The 24,062-nt window shown below is 41.8% G+C and overlaps 1 protein-coding gene across 1 annotated transcript in view; it reads left to right on the top strand.

Annotated features, from left to right (window-relative positions):
• SLC29A1 (solute carrier family 29 member 1 (Augustine blood group)) overlaps nt 1–24,062 on the top strand; it is a 524,950-nt gene that overhangs the window by 95,631 nt on the left and 405,257 nt on the right. The window contains exon 2 of the mRNA XM_053712749.1: nt 7,505–7,654. The gene's annotated coding sequence lies outside the window, so the exon portion shown is untranslated. The remainder of the gene's footprint in view (nt 1–7,504; nt 7,655–24,062) is intronic.

Raw genomic sequence — 24,062 nt, 5'->3', positions numbered from 1 at the left:
AAATTATGGTCACAAGGCGCCTGAGTGTCATTTTCTTTAAAGCACCATTAAATACAGTACAGCTGCATAATAAAAAGACAATGCAATAGCACTTACTCTGAATTTAAAATAAGCAGTTTTCCCTGAGAATTGTATTTATTTTATTTTATTGTATATATATATCTTATAAAAAGACTGTGCAGAATTTGATAATTGAAGTAAATTGGAAAGTTTCTTAAAAGTGCATGATCGTTCTGAATCATGAAAATGTATTTTGACTTTAAACCATTAACATGTATACCAAGTAAATGTGAAGCAAGTAACCCTGGCAGAGGAAGCGGGAGGCATGAGGGCACAGTAACATTAAAAGCAAATCAGGTCACCTTGCACTTTGGGATGAAACTTGTAAGGTTGAATCTGCAGCAAATACATTATCTTGCACATGTCAGCACTCTGCAGAGAATCTGGCCTGCTGACCATAAACTGATAGACATACAGACACCAACATAGATAAACAGTCTGCACATACTATTAATCTGTAAACTAAAGTTATTGGGCTTATTCTACTACAAGATGTTTCACAAACAACTTTAATTGCAAGGACTATTTTCCATTGTGTATACACATGTATTTCCCTTGCAAACATCATCCCAGCTATCTCTGGAAGAACTAAAAGGAATTCCAATCAGAGAGGAAGCTGGAAGGACGTGATTCTTCCCTGCTTCATGAGCACATTTTTTTTGGTGAAACACTGAACTTTTTTTAAAAACAACTTTAAAATAACTAAACTAGACACACATGAACACCTGTTGTTTAATGTCAAGATCCTGGGTGTCCATACTTTGTTTTTAACTCACATGGGGCATAGTCAGCTCAGCTTCAATTCCTCACACCCTCCTGCCTCCCCTGTCCTTCCTTTTCAGGGCAGGTTGAGACCTCCGTGTCTGACAGCAATGCCAGACTCCTCCTCTATCACAGAGTCTCATCCAATAAAGGTGCAATAGTCCCATTTCTACTGCGTATAGTATTGTACTCACACCCCCTCCTGGCCTGAACATCCCAGTCTGACTGAGCTATCATATACTGTGTATAGTGTTGTAATCACACCCCCCCTGGCCTGAACTTCCCAGTCTGACTGAGCTATCATATACTGTGTATAGTGTTGTACTCACCCCCCCCGCTATCATATACTGTGTTTAGTGTTGTACTCACCCCCCCCCCCCCCCCTGGCCTGAACATCCCAGTCTGACTGGGCTATCATATACTGTGTATAGTGTTGTACTCACACACCCCCCGTGGCCTGAACATCCCAGTCTGGCTGGGCTATCATATACTGTGTATAGTGTTGTACTCACACCCACCGGCCTGAACATCTCAGTCTGACTGAGCTATCATATACTGTGTATAGTGTTGTACTCACAACCCCCCTGGCCTGAACATCCCAGTCCGACTGAGCTATCATATACTGTGTATAGTGTTGTACTCACCCCCACCGGCCTGAACATCCCAGTCTGACTGAGCTATCATATACTGTGTATAGTGTTGTACTCACACACACCCCTGCCTGAACATCCCAGTCTGACTGAGATATCATATACTGTGTATAGTGTTGTACTCACCCCCCCCCGGCCTGAACATCCCAGTCTGACTGAGCTATCATATACTGTGTATAGTGTTGTACTCACACCCACCGGCCTGAACATCCCAGTCTGACTGAGCTATCATATACTGTGTATAGTGTTGTACTCACCCCCCCCGGCCTGAACATCCCAGTCTGACTGAGCTATCATATACTGTGTATAGTGTTGTACTCACACCCCCCCCCTGCCTGAACATCCCAGTCTGACTGAGCTATCGTATACTGTGTATAGTGTTGTACTCACCCCCCCCCTGGCCTGAACATCCCAGTCTGACTGAGCTATCATATACTGTGTATAGTGTTGTACTCACCCCCCCCCCCCCCGGCCTGAACATCCCAGTCTGACTGGGCTATCATATACTGTGTATAGTGTTGTACTCATACGCATTCCGTTATCTGTAAACATGCTGAGAAGTGATTTATCTAAAAGAAATGTTATTTAAAGGGTCATGAAACACAAATAGTTTCTTTCATGATTCAGGTATAGCAGAGATTTTAAACAACTTTCTAATTTAGTCCTATTAGGAGCGTGCTCATCTCTAGAGAACTATATGGCACTATATGTTATCCATTTGCAAGAGCACCATTTGCTGCCATGTAGACCTACCTAGGTATCTTCTCATGTGTTCAGCTAGGCACCGGTAGAGCATTGTTATCCATTTGCAAAAGCACCATTTGCTGCCATGTAGACCTACCTAGGTATCTTCTCATGTGTTCAGCTAGGCACCGGTAGAGCATTGTTATCCATTTGCAAGAGCACCATTTGCTGCCATGTAGACCTACCTAGGTATCTTCTCATGTGTTCAGCTAGGCACCGGTAGAGCATTGTTATCCATTTGCAAAAGCACCATTTGCTGCCATGTAGACCTACCTAGGTATCTTCTCATGTGTTCAGCTAGGCACCGATAGAGCATTGTTATCCATTTGCAAGAGCACCATTTGCTGCCATGTAGACCTACCTAGGTATCTCATGTGTTCAGCTAGGCACCGATAGAGCATTGTTATCCATTTGCAAAAGCACCATTTGCTGCCATGTAGACCTACCTAGGTATCTTCTCATGTGTTCAGCTAGGCACCGGTAGAGCATTGTTATCCATTTGCAAAAGCACCATTTGCTGCCATGTAGACCTACCTAGGTATCTTCTCATGTGTTCAGCTAGGCACCGATAGAGCATTGTTATCCATTTGCAAAAGCACCATTTGCTGCCATGTAGACCTACCTAGGTATCTTCTCATGTGTTCAGCTAGGCACCGATAGAGCATTGTTATCCATTTGCAAAAGCACCATTTGCTGCCATGTAGACCTACCTAGGTATCTTCTCATGTGTTCAGCTAGGCACCGATAGAGCATTGTTATCCATTTGCAAGGGCACCATTTGCTGCCATGTAGACCTACCTAGGTATCTTCTCATGTGTTAAGCTAGGCACCGGTAGAGCATTGTTATCCATTTGCAAAAGCACCATTTGCTGCCATGTAGACCTACCTAGGTATCTTCTCATGTGTTCAGCTAGGCACCGATAGAGCATTGTTATCCATTTGCAAAAGCACCATTTGCTGCCATGTAGACCTACCTAGGTATCTTCTCATGTGTTCAGCTAGGCACCGGTAGAGCATTGTTATCCATTTGCAAAAGCACCATTTGCTGCCATGTAGACCTACCTAGGTATCTTCTCATGTGTTCAGCTAGGCACCGGTAGAGCATTGTTATCCATTTGCCAGAGCACCATTTGCTGCCATGTAGACCTACCTAGGTATCTTCTCATGTGTTCAGCTAGGCACCGGTAGAGCATTGTTATCCATTTGCAAAAGCACCATTTGCTGCCATGTAGACCTACCTAGGTATCTTCTCATGTGTTCAGCTAGGCACCGATAGAGCATTGTTATCCATTTGCAAAAGCACCATTTGCTGCCATGTAGACCTACCTAGGTATCTTCTCATGTGTTCAGCTAGGCACCAGTAGAGCATTGCTATCCATTTGCCAGAGCACCATTTGCTGCCATGTAGACCTACCTAGGTATCTTCTCATGTGTTCAGCTAGGCACCGGTAGAGCATTGTTATCCATTTGCAAAAGCACCATTTGCTGCCATGTAGACCTACCTAGGTATCTTCTCATGTGTTCAGCTAGGCACCAGTAGAGCATTGCTATCCATTTGCCAGAGCACCATTTGCTGCCATGTAGACCTACCTAGGTATCTTCTCATGTGTTCAGCTAGGCACCGGTAGAGCATTGCTATCCATTTGCCAGAGCACCATTTGCTGCCATGTAGACCTACCTAGGTATCTCATGTGTTCAGCTAGGCACCGGTAGAGCATTGCTATCCTTCAGCACAGAATGCCATAGGAATGAAGCAAATTTGATAATAGAAGTAAATTAGAAACTTTTTACAAACTGTATGCTCTGCCTGTATCACAAAGTAAGTTTTGTGTTTCCTATCTCTTTTTATGTAACTCTGGTAAACAAATACAGCAGTGCCATCTGTGCACTCTCTACTAATGTTCATTGGCTGACAGGCACAAATACCTATCCACCAATGAGAATAGGCAGGAAGTACCTACTAGCCAATAAGCTTTAGCAAGAACTGTTACAGGTGGGTTACATTAAAGCAGCATTTACTTAATTAGCAAATGTAACTGCTGACCTTTTTATAAGCACAGTAGGTGTCGGCTTAATTCTTGTCTGCAGCACCTGTGTGTACTCAATACCCTTACAAGACTCGTGGACTATTTATTAATATTCGTTATTTACAAAGTGCCACCAAATTCTGTAGCATTGACCTATGAGCAATCCTTATCCTGATAACGTATCTAGACCCCTGGATAAACTGCTTCCTTGCATAGTCATGGCAATGCCGTACTAATATAGCGTCACCATTTGTGACGCCATTATACTACTTAGAATCAGATGCACCGTATAAAAGCATAGGATGCATTTTGTTACTGATTTTCTAAGTCATTCCAATTAATAAGAAGAGCTGCCATGCGAATTAGTAAAATTGTTCAACCAACGTAACCGATACAGCAGGAAATTCTGGTTAAAAGCTGGGTTTTTTTGCTGGGTTTTCACAGATATTTATGGAAACAAAAAATGCATTTAAAGTGAAAGTAAAACATGTAGTTAATGGATTCCGTGTCAATGACGGCTGCCTAACGTGTTTACTGTTTTTTTCATACTGTTAATGTATTAATAGATGATGTGCTTAATTAATGATTCACATTACTTTGAGTGAGTTTATCAATGCTTTAAATTGATATAAAACAGTATGAGATTGTATTATAAAATGTTTTATTATGTGTAGTGCAAACAATTAGGAACAAATATAAAGCAGGCAATACAATTAATTAATACAAACAATGTTATGTGGCATACGATATACTCTACGTTATTGCCTGGTTTATATATCTGTCCCAGATTGTTCTCAGCAGAAGAAAGAGATCAATAGAAAACTAGTTCAAACATGATGGCGCCCATTACTTTATAGAATCTAGAGTACTTTATAGAAACTTACGGGTAGATTACGAGTTTTGTCGGTAAAGCTGTGCGGTGCTAATGAGCAGTTTCTGCTCACCGCTCACCTACAGACAACGCTGGTATAACAGGTTTTTTTTTAAACCCGGCTTTAGCCGCAGAAAAGTGAGCGGAGAGCAAAATTTAGCTCCACATCTCACTCCAATACCAGCGCTGCTTACGGTAGCAGTGAGCTGGCTAAACGTGCTTGTGCACGATTTCCCCATAGGAATCAATGGGGCAGAGCTGGCTGAAAAAAAGTCTAACACCTGCAAAAAAGCAGCGTTCAGCTCCTAACGCAGCCCCATTGATTCCTATGGGGAAACACATTTTATGTCTACAACTAACACCCTAACATGAACCCCGAGTCTAAACACCCCTAATCTTACACTTATTAACCCCTAATCTGCCTCCCCCGACATCGCCGACACCTACATTATATTATTAACCCCTAATCTGCCGCTCCGGACACCGCCACCACCTACATTATAGCTAAGAACCTCTAATCTAATTAACCCCTAATCTGTCCCCCCCAACGTCGCCGCCACATACCTACACTTATTAAACCCTAATCTGCCGACCAGACATCGCCGCTACCTACATTATACTTATGAACCCCTAATCTGCTGCCCCCAACATCACCGCCACCTACATTATATTTATTAACCCCTAATCTGCCGCCCCCAAATGTCGCCGCAACCTAACGACAATTATTAACCCCTAATCTGCCGCCCCCAACGTCGCCACATTTATATTAAAGTTATTAACCCCTAAAAATAAGTCCAACCCTAACACCCCTAACTTAAATATAATTTAAATAAATCTAAATAAAATTACTATAATTAACTAAATTATTTCTATTTAAAACTAAATACTTACCTATAAAATAAACCCTAAGCTAGCTACAATATAACTAATAGTTACATTGTAGCTAGCTTAGGGTTTATTTTTATTTTACAGGCAAATTTGTATTTATTTTAACTAGGTACAATAGTTACTAAATGGTTATTAACTATTTAATAGCTACCTAGCTAAAATAAATACAAATTTACCTGTAAAATAAACCCTAACCTAAATTACAATTACACCTAACACTACACTATAATTAAATTAATTCCCTAAACTAAATACAATTAAATACAATAAAATAAAATAAACTAAAGTACGAAAAACCCCCACTAAATTACAGAAAATAATAAAATAATTACAATTTTTTAAAACTAATTACACCTAATCTAATCCCCCTAACAAAATAAAAAAATCCCCCCAAAATAATAAAAATCCCTACCCTAAACTAAATTACAAATAGCCCTTAAAAGGGCTTTTTGCGGGGCATTGCCCCAAAGTAATCAGCTACACGTTATTTTAAGGCTGATCTTTGTTTAAATACAACATTATATGTCACATGTATTACTGTTTAATATACATTTAATGTCTGTATATAATTTGTGATTGAAGCTATATTTAACCAGAAAGCAGCTGTCTGTCTCTTAGCTTGTTAATTTGCATTGTGCGTCGTGCGAGTAACTTACATGTCGCACTAAACCTGACAAACTGGTCAAGGCTTCTAAATAAAAAGATACCGCTGCAGAATTCTCTTAGAGTATTGTATTTTTAATGTGAAGCAGCTGTATAACAACACTTTAATATACAATGTTTAATTGGGGGCAGCAAAAAAAAAAAGAACAAAATACTTTAATTATTTACTTTTCCCCCTTTTCCAGTCATTTAACTGTGAAAATTATTGGTTTTTCTGTTTCTGAGAATTGGCAGTGCTCACTGAAGAATTCACACGACTAACCCTGCTACATATCTATCCCTAATTAGCCTGGGCAGAGGTGATAAATAAGATACAAGTTTTACTAACCAAATGACCATGGCTTCTTCGAATAACGCAATTGATCGGAAGAATTTGGCCATTGCAAAAATTGCAGCAAACACAGTGTTAATGCATTCAGAACGTTTTCACACACAGCTGATATGTTATATTGGAAAACAACAGAAAAGTCTTTTCATTAGACAGTATTTATGCCCCTGTTAAAGGATGTAACAGAGCTGGTCCTTCTGGGTATTGTATCTGTATTTTCTGTAGCGCTTACAGTAAACACACAGGTAAAATAGTTGTTTGGTGCTACTGTATCTCTCTCTCACACACCTTAATAATGTACCAATCACGTGCTGGCATTCAGCTAATAAACAGCTAAAGGCATAAATAACAAACATACACAAGCATTAGCATAGCTCCGCCTCCCTCTGTTTGTCCCCAGCACAATGTCACCTGCATATTAGTATTTGTATTCATCTTCAGTGCAAATCTCAGCACAACCTGTAACGTCACCTAGAAAACATATTTTACACTATCTCTTCTTTCTCTCTAGGTTCATAAAGATTTGCTCCCTGGTGTAAAGCGCTTATAAGAAGACACAAGAGAATACTCACATAGGGGATTAATATTGTGAGAGGGCGGCACGTCGGTTACTGAACGCATTTCTAATCAGATCCTTTTCCTTAAAACCTCTGCAGAGGAGGTAAGTGCTCCTGTGATTCTCTTATACTTTATTATTTAATGGTGTTTGTGTAAAGTTTGTTTTGTTAACTAAATATATAAAGCGGTCAGCACGACTTGCACACTGTGTTATGCAGCTAGTATATAAATATATAAAGCGGTCAGCACGACTTGTACATTGTGTTATGCAGCTAGTATATAAATATATAAAGCAGTCAGCACGACTTGTACATTGTGTTATGCAGCTAGTATATAAATATATAAAGCGGTCAGCATGACTTGTACACTGTGTTATGCAGCTAGTATATAAATATATAAAGCGGTCAGCATGACTTGTACACTGTGTGATGCAGCTAGTATATAAATATATAAAGCGGTCAGCATGACTTGTATGCTGTGTTATGCAGCTAGTATATAAATATATAAAGCGGTCAGCATGACTTGTACGTTGTGTTATGCAGCTAGTATATAAATATATAAAGCGGTCAGCATGACTTGTATGCTGTGTTATGCAGCTACTATATAAATATATAAAGCGGTCAGCATGACTTGTACATTGTGTTATGCAGCTAGTATATAAATATATAAAGTGGTCAGCATGACTTGTACACTGTGTTATGCATCTAGTATATAAATATATAAAGCGGTCAGCATGACTTGTACACTGTGTTATGCAGCTAGTATATAAATATATAAAGCGGTCAGCACGACTTGTACACTGTGTTATGCAGCTAGTATATAAATATATAAAGCGGTCAGCATGACTTGTACATTGTGTTATGCAGCTAGTATATAAATATATAAAGCAGTCAGCACGACTTGTACATTGTGTTATGCAGCTAGTATATAAATATATAAAGCGGTCAGCATGACTTGTACACTGTGTTATGCAGCTAGTATATAAATATATAAAGCGGTCAGCATGACTTGTACACTGTGTTATGCAGCTAGTATATAAATATATAAAGCAGTCAGCATGACTTGTACGCTGTGTTATGCAGCTAGTATATAAATATATAAAGCGGTCAGCACGACTTGTACATTGTGTTATGCAGCTAGTATATAAATATATAAAGCAGTCAGCACGACTTGTACATTGTGTTATGCAGCTAGTATATAAATATATAAAGCGGTCAGCATGACTTGTACACTGTGTTATGCAGCTAGTATATAAATATATAAAGCGGTCAGCATGACTTGTACACTGTGTGATGCAGCTAGTATATAAATATATAAAGCGGTCAGCATGACTTGTATGCTGTGTTATGCAGCTAGTATATAAATATATAAAGCGGTCAGCATGACTTGTACGTTGTGTTATGCAGCTAGTATATAAATATATAAAGCGGTCAGCATGACTTGTATGCTGTGTTATGCAGCTACTATATAAATATATAAAGCGGTCAGCATGACTTGTACATTGTGTTATGCAGCTAGTATATAAATATATAAAGTGGTCAGCATGACTTGTACACTGTGTTATGCAGCTACTATATAAATATATAAAGCGGTCAGCATGACTTGTACACTGTGTTATGCATCTAGTATATAAATATATAAAGCGGTCAGCATGACTTGTACACTGTGTTATGCAGCTAGTATATAAATATATAAAGCGGTCAGCACGACTTGTACACTGTGTTATGCAGCTAGTATATAAATATATAAAGCGGTCAGCATGACTTGTACATTGTGTTATGCAGCTAGTATATAAATATATAAAGCGGTCAGCACGACTTGTACATTGTGTTATGCAGCTAGTATATAAATATATAAAGCGGTCAGCATGACTTGTACGATGTGTTATGCAGCTAGTATATAAATATATAAAGCGGTCAGCATGACTTGTACATTGTGTTATGCAGCTAGTATATAAATATATAAAGCGGTCAGCACGACTTGTACATTGTGTTATGCAGCTAGTATATAAATATATAAAGCGGTCAGCATGACTTGTACACTGTGTTATGCAGCTAGTATATAAATATATAAAGCGGTCAGCATGACTTGTACGCTGTGTTATGCAGCTAGTATATAAATATATAAAGCAGTCAGCATGACTTGTACACTGTGTTATGCAGCTAGTATATAAATATATAAAGCGGTCAGCACGACTTGTACGTTGTGTTATGCAGCTAGTATATAAATATATAAAGCGGTCAGCACGACTTGTACGCTGTGTTATGCAGCTAGTATATAAATATATTAAGCGGTCAGCATGACTTGTATGCTGTGTTATGCAGCTAGTATATAAATATATAAAGCGGTCAGCACGACTTGTACATTGTGTTATGCAGCTAGTATATAAATATATAAAGCAGTCAGCACGACTTGTACATTGTGTTATGCAGCTAGTATATAAATATATAAAGCGGTCAGCACGACTTGTACGCTGTGTTATGCAGCTAGTATATAAATTTATAAAGATGTGAGCATGACTTGTACACTGTGTTATGCAACTCGTATATAAATATATAAAGATGTGAGCATGACTTGTACACTGTGTTATGCAGCTAGTATATAAATATATAAAGCGGTCAGCATGACTTGTACGCTGTGTTATGCAGCTAGTATATAAATATATAAAGCGGTCAGCATGACTTGTACGTTGTGTTATGCAGCTAGTATATAAATATATAAAGCGGTCAGCACGACTTGTACGCTGTGTTATGCAGCTAGTATATAAATATATAAAGCAGTCAGCATGACTTGTACACTGTTATGCAGCTAGTATATAAATATATAAAGCGGTCAGCACGACTTGTACGTTGTGTTATGCAGCTAGTATATAAATATATAAAGCGGTCAACATGACTTGTACGTTGTGTTATGCAGCTAGTATATAAATATATAAAGCGGTCAGCACGACTTGTACGCTGTGTTATGCAGCTAATATATAAATATATAAAGCGGTCAGCATGTCTTGTACGTTGTGTTATGCAGCTAGTATATAAATATATAAAGCGGTCAGCACGACTTTTACGTTGTGTTATGCAGCTAGTATATAAATATATAAAGCGGTCAGTACGACTTGTACGCTGTGTTATGCAGCTAGTATATAAATATATAAAGCGGTCAGCACGACTTGTACGTTGTGTTATGCAGCTAGTATATAAATATATAAAGCGGTCAGCACGACTTGTACGTTATGTTATGCAGCTAGTATATAAATATATAAAGCGGTCAGCACGACTTGTACGCTGTTTTATGCAGCTAGTATATAAATTTATAAAGCGGTCAGCACGACTTGTGCGCTGTGTTATGCAGCTAGTATATAAATATATAAAGCTGTCAGCATGACTTGTACGCTGTGTTATGCAGCTAGTATATAAATATATAAAGTGGTCAGCACGACATGTACACTGTTATGCAGCTAGTATATAAATATATAAAGCGGTCAGCATGACTTGTACACTGTGTTATGCAGCTAGTATATAAATATATAAAGCGGTCAGCACGACTTGTACGCTGTGGTATGCAGCTAATATATAAATATATAAAGCGGTCAGCATGACTTGTACGTTGTGTTATGCAGCTAGTATATAAATATATAAAGCGGTCAGCACGACTTGTACGTTGTGTTATGCAGCTAGTATATAAATATATAAAGCGGTCAGCACGACTTGTACGCTGTGTTATGCAGCTAGTATATAAATATATAAAGCGGTCAGCACGACTTGTACGTTGTGTTATGCAGCTAGTATATAAATATATAAAGCGGTCAGCACGACTTGTACGCTGTGTTATGCAGCTAGTATATAAATATATAAAGCGGTCAGCACGACTTGTACGTTGTGTTATGCAGCTAGTATATAAATATATAAAGCGGTCAGCACGACTTGTACACTGTGTTATGCAGCTAGTATATAAATATATAAAGCGGTCAGCACGACTTGTACGCTGTGTTATGCAGCTAGTATATAAATATATAAAGCGGTCAGCACGACTTGTACGCTGTGTTATGCAGCTAGTATATAAATATATAAAGCGGTCAGCACGACTTGTACGCTGTGTTATGCAGCTAGTATATAAATTTATAAAGAGGTCAGCACGGCTTGTGCGCTGTGTTATGCAGCTAGTATATAAATATATAAAGCGGTCAGCATGACTTGTACGCTGTGTTATGCAGCTAGTATATAAATAAATAAAGTGGTCAGCACGACATGTACACTGTTATGCAGCTAGTATATAAATATATAAAGCGGTCAGCATGACTTGTACACTGTGTTATGCAGCTAGTATATAAATATATAAAGCGGTCAGCACGACATGTACACTATGTTATGCAGCTAGTATATAAATATATAAAGCGGTCAGCATGACGGTCAGCATGACTTGTACACTGTGTTATGCAGCTAGTATATAAATATATAAAGCGGTCAGCATGACGGTCAGCATGACTTGTACACTGTGTTATGCAGCTAGTATATAAATATATAAAGCGGTCAGCATGACTTGTACGCTGTGTTATGCAGCTAGTATATAAATATATAAAGCGGTCAGCATGACTTGTACGCTGTGTTATGCAGCTAGTATATAAATATATAAAGCGGTCAGCATGACTTGTACGCTGTGTTATGCAGCTAGTATATAAATATATAAAGCGGTCAGCATGACTTGTACACTGTGTTATGCAGCTAGTATATAATATATTAAGCGGTCAGCATGACTTGTACGCTGTGTTATGCAGCTACTATATAAATATATAAAGCGTTGAGCATGACTTGTACGCTGTGTTATGCAGCTAGTATATAAATATATAAAGCGGTCAGCATGATTTGTACGCTGTGTTATGCAGCTACTATATAAATATATAAAGCGGTGAGCATGACTTGTACGCTGTGTTATGCAGCTAGTATATAAATATATAAAGCGGTCAGCATGACTTGTACGCTGTGTTATGCAGCTAGTATATAAGTATATAAAGCAGTGAGCATGACTTGTACACTGTGTTATGCAGCTAGTATATAAATATATAAAGCGGTCAGCATGACTTGTACGCTGTGTTATGCAGCTAGTATATAAATATATTAAGCGGTCAGCATGACTTGTATGCTGTGTTATGCAGCTAGTATATAAATATATAAAGTGGTCAGCATGACTTGTATGCTGTGTTATGCAGCTAGTATATAAATATATAAAGTGGTCAGCATGACTTGTATGCTGTGTTATGCAGCTAGTACATAAATATATAAAGATGTGAGCATGACTTGTACACTGTGTTATGCAGCTACAATATAAATATATAAGTGGTCAGCATGACTTGTACGCTGTGTTATGCAGCTAGTATATAAATATATAAAGCAGTGAGCATGACTTGTACGCTGTGTTATGCAGCTAGTATATAAATATATAAAGTGGTCAGCATGACTTGTACACTGTGTTATGCAGCTAGTATATAAATATATAAAGCGGTCAGCACGACTTGTACATTGTGTTATGCAGCTAGTATATAAATATATAAAGCAGTGAGCATGACTTGTACGTTGTGTTATGCAGCTAGTATATAAATATATAAAGCAGTGAGCACGACTTGTACGCTGTGTTATGCAGCTAGTATATAAATATAAAGCAGTGAGCATGACTTGTACACTGGTTTATGGCTGAAACTCTCTGCTTTATACAATTATTATCATTTTCCATCTGACTTTAGATTAACTTTGTGAATAAACATTTACATTTAGGGGATTTGTCTAAATACACTGCAGATCCTCAGCTGAACATAGTCAGTGATTTGCGGCTATGCACATATGCTGCCTACGATTGGCTCAGTGATTGTGTTAAGCTAAGGATCAGTAGAGCATTGCTGTGGGGTATAAGTATAGATAGCGCCTTTGTGGGGTATAATTATATGGTTAAATAGGAGCAATAGTGGAATAATAAAATGCTCATGCACATTACAGCATTGTGTTATTGATAATGTATGTCCCCTTGTGAAGATCAGGGAATAAGATGGGGTTTTCTCTCTCTAGTGCACAAGCTTATGGGTAAGGGGTGCAATGGTTTTCTTGTGGCCCTTGCAGGTAGCATGTTGCAGGGTAACAACAAACTTACATGTTACATTTCCACTAAACAAGGAGAAATTGTTCTGTTTGAGGGAGAAGTGAAACTGACACAATAGATTTAGTTTTCTTTGTTGCATGTAAGAGAGAGCATTTTATAGTCTTATTTTTACATTTCATAAAAAGGAAGTTCCTATGCTGGAGACTTATTGCTGTGCGTGTGTCACTGTCCTTATAACTTACCCTGTGACAATAGTATATTCATGCAGTTTGGAGCAGCGAGTTGTGTTTGCGATGCTGGCACTGTGGCACACTACTGCGTGGCACTGGGTTAATTAGCTGCAGGACGCTCACACACAGGTACTAGTATTAGCCTTGTGACAACCACTGCATGTGACCCTGCACCACATTCCAGGCATCAGTCAGGTGTACGTGTTGTGTTTATCTCTAGAGCTATCTCACGCTGATGTGATTCTGCCTCACCTCTCAGAAAATGATGTTATGTGCAAATGCACCCTCATGTATTTATGTAATACAGAAGCTCCCACGTTTGCTTATTCGCCCAAGTAACACACAGCAGTTACTGATGCTACGAGGTGCCAGCTATAGGTGGCAATATGCCCAGCTTATTTATTAGTGCAGTGTGTGCTGATGCTACGAGGTGCCAGCTATAGGTGACAATATGCCCAGCTTATTTATTACTGCAGTGTGCGCTAACTGATGCTACGAGGTGCCAGCTATAGGTGACAATATGCCCAGCTTATTTATTAGTGCAGTGTGCGCTGATGCTACGAGGTACCAGCTGTAGGTGGCAATATTTCCAGCTTATTTATTAGTGCAGTGTGCGCTAACTGATACTACGAGGTGCCAGCTATAGGTGACAATATGCCCAGCTTATTTATTACTGCAGTGTGCGCTAACTGATGCTACGAGGTGCCAGCTATAGGTGACAATATGCCCAGCTTATTTATTAGTGCAGTGTGTGCTGATGCTACGAGGTGCCAGCTATAGGTGACAATATGCCCATCTTATTTATTAGTGCAGTGTGCGCTGATGCTACGAGGTACCAGCTATAGGTGACAATATGCCCAGCTTATTTATTACTGCAGTGTGCGCTAACTGATGCTACGAGGTGCCAGCTATAGGTGACAATATGCCCAGCTTATTTATTAGTGCAGTGTGTGCTGATGCTACGAGGTGCCAGCTATAGGTGACAATATGCCCAGCTTATTTATTAGTGCAGTGTGCGCTGATGCTACGAGGTACCAGCTATAGGTGACAATATGCCCAGCTTATTTATTAGTGCAGTGTGCGCTAACTGATGCTACGAGGTGCCAGCTATAGGTGACAATATGCCCAGCTTATTTATTAGTGCAGTGTGCGCTGATGCTACGAGGTACCAGCTGTAGGTGGCAATATTTCCAGCTTATTTATTAGTGCAGTGTGCGCTAACTGATACTACGAGGTGCCAGCTATAGGTGAGAATATGCCCAGCTTATTTATTACTGCAGTGTGCGCTAACTGATGCTACGAGGTGCCAGCTATAGGTGACAATATGCCCAGCTTATTTATTAGTGCAGTGTGTGCTGATGCTACGAGGTGCCAGCTATAGGTGACAATATGCCCATCTTATTTATTAGTGCAGTGTGCGCTGATGCTACGAGGTACCAGCTATAGGTGACAATATGCCCAGCTTATTTATTACTGCAGTGTGCGCTAACTGATGCTACGAGGTGCCAGCTATAGGTGACAATATGCCCAGCTTATTTATTAGTGCAGTGTGTGCTGATGCTACGAGGTGCCAGCTATAGGTGACAATATGCCCAGCTTATTTATTAGTGCAGTGTGCGCTGATGCTACGAGGTACCAGCTGTAGGTGGCAATATTTCCAGCTTATTTATTAGTGCAGTGTGCGCTAACTGATACTACGAGGTGCCAGCTACGTGTTGTGTTTATCTCTAGAGCTATCTCACGCTGATGTGATTCTGCCTCACCTCTCAGAAAATGATGTTATGTGCAAATGCACCCTCATGTATTTATGTAATACAGAAGCTCCCACGTTTGCTTATTCGCCCAAGTAACACACAGCAGTTACTGATGCTACGAGGTGCCAGCTATAGGTGGCAATATGCCTAGCTTATTTATTAGTGCAGTGTGTGCTGATGCTACGAGGTGCCAGCTATAGGTGACAATATGCCCAGCTTATTTATTACTGCAGTGTGCGCTAACTGATGCTACGAGGTGCCAGCTATAGGTGACAATATGCCCAGCTTATTTATTAGTGCAGTGTGCGCTGATGCTACGAGGTACCAGCTGTAGGTGGCAATATTTCCAGCTTATTTATTAGTGCAGTGTGCGCTAACTGATACTACGAGGTGCCAGCTATAGGTGACAATATGCCCAGCTTATTTATTACTGCAGTGTGCGCTAACTGATGCTACGAGGTGCCAGCTATAGGTGACAATATGCCCAGCTTATTTATTAGTGCAGTGTGTGCTGATGCTACGAGGTGCCAGCTATAGGTGACAATATGCCCATCTTATTTATTAGTGCAGTGTGCGCTGATGCTACGAGGTACCAGCTATAGGTGACAATATGCCCAGCTTATTTATTACTGCAGTGTGCGCTAACTGATGCTACGAGGTGCCAGCTATAGGTGACAATATGCCCAGCTTATTTATTAGTGCAGTGTGTGCTGATGCTACGAGGTGCCAGCTATAGGTGACAATATGCCCAGCTTATTTATTAGTGCAGTGTGCGCTGATGCTACGAGGTACCAGCTATAGGTGACAATATGCCCAGCTTATTTATTAGTGCAGTGTGCGCTAACTGATGCTACGAGGTGCCAGCTATAGGTGACAATATGCCCAGCTTATTTATTAGTGCAGTGTGCGCTGATGCTACGAGGTACCAGCTGTAGGTGGCAATATTTCCAGCTTATTTATTAGTGCAGTGTGCGCTAACTGATACTACGAGGTGCCAGCTATAGGTGAGAATATGCCCAGCTTATTTATTACTGCAGTGTGCGCTAACTGATGCTACGAGGTGCCAGCTATAGGTGACAATATGCCCAGCTTATTTATTAGTGCAGTGTGTGCTGATGCTACGAGGTGCCAGCTATAGGTGACAATATGCCCATCTTATTTATTAGTGCAGTGTGCGCTGATGCTACGAGGTACCAGCTATAGGTGACAATATGCCCAGCTTATTTATTACTGCAGTGTGCGCTAACTGATGCTACGAGGTGCCAGCTATAGGTGACAATATGCCCAGCTTATTTATTAGTGCAGTGTGTGCTGATGCTACGAGGTGCCAGCTATAGGTGACAATATGCCCAGCTTATTTATTAGTGCAGTGTGCGCTAACTGATGCTACGAGGTGCCAGCTATAGGTGACAATATGCCCAGCTTATTTATTAGTGCAGTGTGTGCTGATGCTACGAGGTGCCAGCTATAGGTGACAATATGCCCAGCTTATTTATTAGTGCAGTGTGTGCTGATGCTACGAGGTACCAGCTATAGGTGACAATATGCCCAGCTTATTTATTAGTGCAGTGTGCGCTAACTAATGCTATGAGGTGCCAGCTATAGGTGACAATATGCCCAGCTTATTTATTAGTGCAGTGTGCGCTAACTGATGCTATGAGGTGCCAGCTATAGGTGACAATATGCCCAGCTTATTTATTAGTGCAGTGTGCGCTAACTAATGCTACGAGGTGCCAGCTATAGGTGACAATATGCCCAGCTTATTTATTAGTGCAGTGTGCGCTAACTAATGCTACGAGGTGCCAGCTATAGGTGACAATATGCCCAGCTTAATTATTAGTGCAGTGTGTGCTGATGCTACGAGGTACCAGCTATAGGTGACAATATGCCCAGCTTATTTATTAGTGCGCTGTGTGCTAACTGATGCTATGAGGTGCCAGCTATAGGTGGTAATATGCCCAGCTTATTTATTAGTGCAGTGTGAGCTAACTGATGCTATGAGGTGCCAGCTATAGGTGGTAATATGCCCAGCTTATTTATTAGTGCAGTGTTCGCTAACTGATGCTACGAGGTGCCAGCTATAGGTGGCAATATGCCCAGCTAATTTATTAGTGCAGTGTGCGCTAACTGATTTTACGAGGTGCCAGCTATAGGTGGCAATATGCCCAGCTTATTTATTAGTGCAGTGTGTGCTGATGCTACGAGGTGCCAGCTATAGGTGGCAATATGCCCAGCTTATTTATTAGTGCAGTGTGTGCTGATGCTACGAGGTGCCAGCTATAGGTGACAATATGCCCAGCTTATTTATTAGTGCAGTGTGTGCTGATGCTACGAGGTGCCAGCTATAGGTGACAATATGCCCAGCTTATTTATTAGTGCAGTGTGTGCTGATGCTACGAGGTGCCAGCTATAGGTGACAATATGCCCAGCTTATTTATTAGTGCAGTGTGTGCTGTTGCTACGAGGTGCCAGCTATAGGTGACAATATGCCCAGCTTATTTATTAGTGCAGTGTGCGCTAACTGATGCTACGAGGTACCAGCTATAGGTGGCAATATGCCCAGCTTATTTATTAGTGCAGTGTGCGCTAACTGAGGCTACGAGGTGCCAGCTAGAGGTGGCAATATGACCAGCTTATTTATTAGTGCAGTGTGCGCTAACTGATACTACGAGGTGCCAGCTATAGGTGGCAATATGCCCAGCTTATTTATTAGTGCAGTGTGCGCTAACTGATGCTACGAGGTGTCAGCTATAGGTGGCAATATGCCCAGCTTATTTATTAGTGCAGTGTGCACTGATGCTACGAGGTGCCAGCTATAGGTGGCAATATGCCCAGCTTATTTATTAGTGCAGTGTGCGCTGATGCTATGAGGTGCCAGCTATAGGTGGCAATATGCCCAGCTTATTTATTAGTGCAGTGTGCGCTAACTGATGCTATGAGGTGCCAGCTATAGGTGGTAATATGCCCAGCTTATTTATTAGTGCAGTGTGTGCTGATGCTACGAGGTGCAAGCTATAGGTGGCAATATGCCCAGCTTATTTATTAGTGCAGTGTGCACTAACTGATGATACGAGGTGCCAGTTATAGGTGGTAATATGACCAGCTTATTTATTAGTGCAGTGTGCGCTAACTGATGCTACGAGGTGCCAGCTATAGGTGGCAATATGCCCAGCTTATTTATTAGTGCAGTGTGTGCTGATGCTACGAGGTGCCAGCTATAGGTGGCAATATAACCAGCTGATTTATTAGTGCAGTGTGCGCTAACTGATGCTACGAGGTGCCAGCTATAGGTGGTAATATGCCCAGCTTATTTATTAGTGCAGTGTGCGCTGACTGATGCTACGAGGTGCCAGCTATAGGTGGTAATATGCCCAGCCTATTTATTAGTGCAGTGTGCGCTGATGCTACGAGGTGCCAGCTATAGGTGGCAATATGCCCAGCTTATTTATTAGTGCAGTGTTCACTAATGCTACGAGGTGCCAGCTATAGGTGGGAATATGCCCAGCTTATTTATTAGTGCAGTGTGCGCTGATGCTACGAGGTGCCAGCTATAGGTGGCAATATGCCCAGCTTATTTATTAGTGCAGTGTGCGCTAACTGATGCTACGAGGTGCCAGCTATAGGTGGTAATATGCCCAGCTTATTTATTACTGCAGTGTGCGCTAACTGATGCTACGAGGTGCCAGCTATAGGTGGTAATATGCCCAGCTTATTTATTACTGCAGTGTGCGCTAACTGATGCTACGAGGTGCCAGCTATAGGTGGCAATATGCCCAGCTTATTTATTAGTGCAGTGTGTGCTGATGCTACGAGGTGCCAGCTATAGGTGGCAATATGCCCAGCTTATTTATTAGTGCAGTGTGCGCTAACTGATGCTACGAGGTGCGATCTATAGGTGGCAATATGCCCAGCTTATTTATTAGTGCTGTGTGCGCTGATGCTACGAGGTACCAGCTATAGGTGGCAATATGCCCAGCTTATTTATTAGTGCAGTGTGTGCTGATGCTACGAGGTGCCAGCTATACGTGACAATATGCCCAGCTTATTTATTAGTGCTGTGTGTGCTGATGCTACGAGGTACCAGCTATAGGTGACAATATGCCCAGCTTATTTATTAGTGCAGTGTGTGCTGATGCTACGAGGTGCCAGCTATAGGTGACAATATGCCCAGCTTATTTATTAGTGCAGTGTGTGCTGATGCTACGAGGTGCCAGCTATAGGTGACAATATGCCCAGCTTATTTATTAGTGCAGTGTGTGCTGATGCTACGAGGTGCCAGCTATAGGTGGCAATATGCCCAGCTTATTTATTAGTGCAGTGTGCGCTAACTGATGCTACGAGGTACCAGCTATAGGTGGCAATATGCCCAGCTTATTTATTAGTGCAGTGTGCGCTAACTGAGGCTACGAGGTGCCAGCTAGAGGTGGCAATATGACCAGCTTATTTATTAGTGCAGTGTGCGCTAACTGATACTACGAGGTGCCAGCTATAGGTGGCAATATGCCCAGCTTATTTATTAGTGCAGTGTGCGCTAACTGATGATACGAGGTGTCAGCTATAGGTGGCAATATGCCCAGCTTATTTATTAGTGCAGTGTGCACTGATGCTACGAGGTGCCAGCTATAGGTGGCAATATGCCCAGCTTATTTATTAGTGCAGTGTGCGCTGATGCTATGAGGTGCCAGCTATAGGTGGCAATATGCCCAGCTTATTTATTAGTGCAGTGTGCGCTAACTGATGCTATGAGGTGCCAGCTATAGGTGGTAATATGCCCAGCTTATTTATTAGTGCAGTGTGTGCTGATGCTACGAGGTGCAAGCTATAGGTGGCAATATGCCCAGCTTATTTATTAGTGCAGTGTGCGCTAACTGATGCTACGAGGTGCCAGCTATAGGTGGCAATATGCCCAGCTTATTTATTAGTGCAGTGTGCACTAACTGATGATACGAGGTGCCAGTTATAGGTGGTAATATGACCAGCTTATTTATTAGTGCAGTGTGCGCTAACTGATGCTACGAGGTGCCAGCTATAGGTGGCAATATGCCCAGCTTATTTATTAGTGCAGTGTGTGCTGATGCTACGAGGTGCCAGCTATAGGTGGCAATATAACCAGCTGATTTATTAGTGCAGTGTGCGCTAACTGATGCTACGAGGTGCCAGCTATAGGTGGTAATATGCCCAGCTTATTTATTACTGCAGTGTGCGCTGACTGATGCTACGAGGTGCCAGCTATAGGTGGTAATATGCCCAGCTTATTTATTAGTGCAGTGTGCGCTGATGCTACCAGGTGCCAGCTATAGGTGGCAATATGCCCAGCTTATTTATTAGTGCAGTGTGCGCTGATGCTACGAGGTGCCAGCTATAGGTGGCAATATGCCCAGCTTATTTATTAGTGCAGTGTTCACTAATGCTACGAGGTGCCAGCTATAGGTGGGAATATGCCCAGCTTATTTATTAGTGCAGTGTGCGCTGATGCTACGAGGTGCCAGCTAGAGGTGGCAATATGCCCAGCTTATTTATTAGTGCAGTGTGCGCTAACTGATGCTACGAGGTGCCAGCTATAGGTGGTAATATGCCCAGCTTATTTATTACTGCAGTGTGCGCTGACTGATGCTACGAGGTGCCAGCTATAGGTGGCAATATGCCCAGCTTATTTATTAGTGCAGTGTGTGCTGATGCTACGAGGTGCCAGCTATAGGTGGCAATATGCCCAGCTTATTTATTAGTGCAGTGTGCGCTAACTGATGCTACGAGGTGCGATCTATAGGTGGCAATATGCCCAGCTTATTTATTAGTGCTGTGTGCGCTGATGCTACGAGGTACCAGCTATCGGTGGCAATATGCCCAGCTTATTAGTGCAGTGTGCACTAACTGATGCTACGAGGTGCCAGCTATAGGTGGCAATATGACCAGCTTATTTATTAGTGCAGTTTGCGCTGATGCTATGAGGTACCAGCTATAGGTGGCAATATGTCTAGCTTATTTATTAGTGCAGTGTGCGCTAACTGAGGCTACGAGGTGCCAGCTATAGGTGGTAATATGCCCAGCTTATTTATTAGCGCAGTGTGCGCTAACTGATGCTACGAGGTGCCAGCTATAGGTGGCAATATGCCCAGCTTATTTATTAGTGCAGTGTGCGCTGATGCTACGAGGTGCCAGCTAGAGGTGGCAATATGCCCAGCTTATTTATTAGTGCAGTGTGCACTAACTGAGCCTACGAGGTGCCAGCTATAGGTGGCAATATGCCCAGCTTATTTATTAGTGCAGTGTGCGCTAACTGATGCTACGAGGTACCAGCTATAGGTGACAATATGACCAGCTTATTTATTAGTGCAGTGTGCGCTAACTGAGGCTACGAGGTGCCAGCTATTGGTGACAATATGCCCAGCTTATTTATTAGTGCAGTGTGCACTAACTGAGGCTACGAGGTGCAAGCTATAGGTGGCAATAGGCCCAGCTTATTTATTAGTGCAGTGTGCGCTAACTGATGCTATGAGGTGCCAGCTATAGGTGGCAATATGACCAGCTTATTTATTACTGCAGTGTGCGCTAACTGATGCTACGAGGTGCCAGCTATAGGTGGCAATATGCCCAGCTTATTTATTAGTGCAGTGTGCGCTAACTGATGCTACGAGGTGCCAGCTATAGGTGGCAATAGGCCCAGCTTATTTATTAGTGCAGTGTGCGCTAACTGATGCTACGAGGTGCCAGCTATAGGTGGCAATATGACCAGCTTATTTATTACTGTAGTGTGCGCTAACTGATGCTACGAGGTGCCAGCTATAGGTGGTAATATGCCCAGCTTATTTATTAGTGCAGTGTTCGCTAACTGATGCTACGAGGTGCCAGCTATAGGTGGCAATATGCCCAGCTAATTTATTAGTGCAGTGTGCGCTAACTGATTTTACGAGGTGCCAGCTATAGGTGGCAATATGCCCAGCTTATTTATTAGTGCAGTGTGTGCTGATGCTACGAGGTGCCAGCTATAGGTGGCAATATGCCCAGCTTATTTATTAGTGCAGTGTGTGCTGATGCTACGAGGTGCCAGCTATAGGTGACAATATGCCCAGCTTATTTATTAGTGCAGTGTGTGCTGATGCTACGAGGTGCCAGCTATAGGTGACAATATGCCCAGCTTATTTATTAGTGCAGTGTGTGCTGATGCTACGAGGTGCCAGCTATAGGTGACAATATGCCCAGCTTATTTATTAGTGCAGTGTGTGCTGTTGCTACGAGGTGCCAGCTATAGGTGACAATATGCCCAGCTTATTTATTAGTGCAGTGTGCGCTAACTGATGCTACGAGGTACCAGCTATAGGTGGCAATATGCCCAGCTTATTTATTAGTGCAGTGTGCGCTAACTGAGGCTACGAGGTGCCAGCTAGAGGTGGCAATATGACCAGCTTATTTATTAGTGCAGTGTGCGCTAACTGATACTACGAGGTGCCAGCTATAGGTGGCAATATGCCCAGCTTATTTATTAGTGCAGTGTGCGCTAACTGATGATACGAGGTGTCAGCTATAGGTGGCAATATGCCCAGCTTATTTATTAGTGCAGTGTGCACTGATGCTACGAGGTGCCAGCTATAGGTGGCAATATGCCCAGCTTATTTATTAGTGCAGTGTGCGCTGATGCTATGAGGTGCCAGCTATAGGTGGCAATATGCCCAGCTTATTTATTAGTGCAGTGTGCGCTAACTGATGCTATGAGGTGCCAGCTATAGGTGGTAATATGCCCAGCTTATTTATTAGTGCAGTGTGTGCTGATGCTACGAGGTGCAAGCTATAGGTGGCAATATGCCCAGCTTATTTATTAGTGCAGTGTGCACTAACTGATGATACGAGGTGCCAGTTATAGGTGGTAATATGACCAGCTTATTTATTAGTGCAGTGTGCGCTAACTGATGCTACGAGGTGCCAGCTATAGGTGGCAATATGCCCAGCTTATTTATTAGTGCAGTGTGTGCTGATGCTACGAGGTGCCAGCTATAGGTGGCAATATAACCAGCTGATTTATTAGTGCAGTGTGCGCTAACTGATGCTACGAGGTGCCAGCTATAGGTGGTAATATGCCCAGCTTATTTATTACTGCAGTGTGCGCTGACTGATGCTACGAGGTGCCAGCTATAGGTGGTAATATGCCCAGCTTATTTATTAGTGCAGTGTGCGCTGATGCTACCAGGTGCCAGCTATAGGTGGCAATATGCCCAGCTTATTTATTAGTGCAGTGTGCGCTGATGCTACGAGGTGCCAGCTATAGGTGGCAATATGCCCAGCTTATTTATTAGTGCAGTGTTCACTAATGCTACGAGGTGCCAGCTATAGGTGGGAATATGCCCAGCTTATTTATTAGTGCAGTGTGCGCTGATGCTACGAGGTGCCAGCTATAGGTGGCAATATGCCCAGCTTATTTATTAGTGCAGTGTGCGCTAACTGATGCTAC

The sequence above is a fragment of the Bombina bombina genome, chromosome 4, assembly GCF_027579735.1.
Source record: "Bombina bombina isolate aBomBom1 chromosome 4, aBomBom1.pri, whole genome shotgun sequence".
Taxonomy (NCBI): domain Eukaryota; kingdom Metazoa; phylum Chordata; class Amphibia; order Anura; family Bombinatoridae; genus Bombina; species Bombina bombina.
This window is presented reverse-complemented; position numbering and strand designations above follow the sequence as displayed.